The sequence below is a fragment of the Buceros rhinoceros genome, unplaced genomic scaffold, assembly GCF_000710305.1.
Source record: "Buceros rhinoceros silvestris isolate BGI_N320 unplaced genomic scaffold, ASM71030v1 scaffold41346, whole genome shotgun sequence".
Lineage (NCBI taxonomy): Eukaryota > Metazoa > Chordata > Aves > Bucerotiformes > Bucerotidae > Buceros > Buceros rhinoceros.
This window is the reverse complement of record NW_010417655.1, coordinates 4,021-6,021: the sequence shown is the minus strand read 5'-3', so window position 1 is coordinate 6,021 and position 2,001 is coordinate 4,021.

Sequence of the window (2,001 nt, the reverse complement as noted above, 5' to 3'; positions counted from 1 at the left end):
GCTGAGACAAAAATGACAAAGTAAAATCAGCAGAAGCTGATTCTAATCACCCAGACTCAATGAAGAAATATCCATTGATTTAGCGGGTTTTTGACTAGGGCACTACAATCAGCTTCTGAGCTGCACTGATTGTCACTGAGAAAGCAAAGAGGGAAAAGTAGACAGTGCTGTATAGAGCTGTCACTTAGAGCATGCACTGTAAAGGAACCAGACCACACTAATCCGACGAATGGTTGCTGAAGGTAGGAAAGAAACCAGGCTCTCGACACTGTTCTTTAAACGCGAGTGAGTCCAGCTACATTCATCAGTCTCAAAATTGTTCATTGTTTGCCGAAAGCAAAATGCATCTGCAGCAGTAGAATACAAGAACGTTTTTCAAAAAGCTCTGCAGTTAGTGATTCTAGCAACATTAAAAAAGCCACCAATAAGTTTAGACAAATTACTCCATATATAAAAGTTTACGCTACAAAGCTGTATGTATTACTGGACCTATAAAAAGAGCAAAGATAATCTGAATGTGTCAGTAGTGGTAACATTTAACAAACACAAACAGAGGTCAATAAAAATAAACCTAAAAATTAAACAAAAGGGGGGTGTGTGGAGAATTCAAATCAATCAATCAGCATAAAGACTAGATAAGCAATAAATTACAGTATGTCAAATTCAGGATGATCACAAAAGCTGAAATTTCAAACATGTGACAAAGTTGCCAAAATATTAAATAACCAGGGGAAAAACAAAAAAACCAAACCCAAAACTCAAAAACAACTACAAAATCCTAAACTCCCTAGTGTATAGTAGAAATTGTATTTAGGTTAATAATCTAACTTAAATTAACCATTAATATATTTACCTTGTTTCTAAAACTATGAAGAAATAAGTGTATTTTTCATCTTCGTGTGCATTATACTAATAAAACACTTATTTTTACTACACAAAGGGTAAAATCTTGTAGAAATCAAAGTGCCAAAACAACAATTTTTAAAATAAAACATTTAATCTTTCTGAAACTGTGAAAAAAAATGTATCTATAAATCTCCATTACATCAAGAAAATAAGATAGCTGGCCCTACCATTCAAATATTTGAAGGCTTTACTTAGAATTCCTATTTTATAGGATGCTGAGCCACCGTGGATAATACTCCCATGAACTACATAACATCAAAAAACTCTAGTTTTGTAATATTTTAAACATTTTTAAATAAATTAAAAAAAAGCATTGCTGGTTTTCCTCACACACAGCCTTCCTGATGAAAACCTAAACTTTCTAACAATGTTAAATGTTTAATTACAGTTGCAGACATATTTCTGCACACACATTGTATAGTCAGCATCTCAGACTTTGGCAGGTTTACAGCAACAGATTAAGATGACTGAAACTGCTCCTCTCCCATCTGACTGCCTCACTACTCTGATGGATGTCACCATGTCACAAATGAGAACACTGGAAAACTCACTGGCTGAGTATACACCTCAGCCATGACAATTTGCAGACTGGCATACTTGCGTAAAGGTAATCAGCCTTGTGTTCCACACTGTTAACAACTGAAATGCTGACATCTGATACAGTGCAATTGCTGACAGCTGGGGGCACTGACAGCTACAACTGTCCAGTCATAATCTTCTGTAAGTCTGCTGAAGACCTCAAATGTTAGAACAGTTGGTTTACTCTTAAGCTTACTAAGAGGTGAGATATTTTACTAGTAGTTAGGAAGATTTTCCCTGTTTGTAGGGCAGCTCATTGTTTCCCTGTAGTTATAAAAAAAAAAGTTTGATTTTTTTTTAACAGAGGACAATATGAATTCCAGTGCCAGGTTTTCTGCCAAACTAATATTTAAAAATTTAAACAATATCTGTCTTAGAGGAATTTAAAAATACAGTTTTCTGAAAACAAAAGCAATGGTTCTGCATAAATTCTTAATTAGGCAGAAGACTGTCATGCTATTATTTTATAAAATCGGTTCTTATTTGTGAGGCAAATACTACCACAACAGCATACAC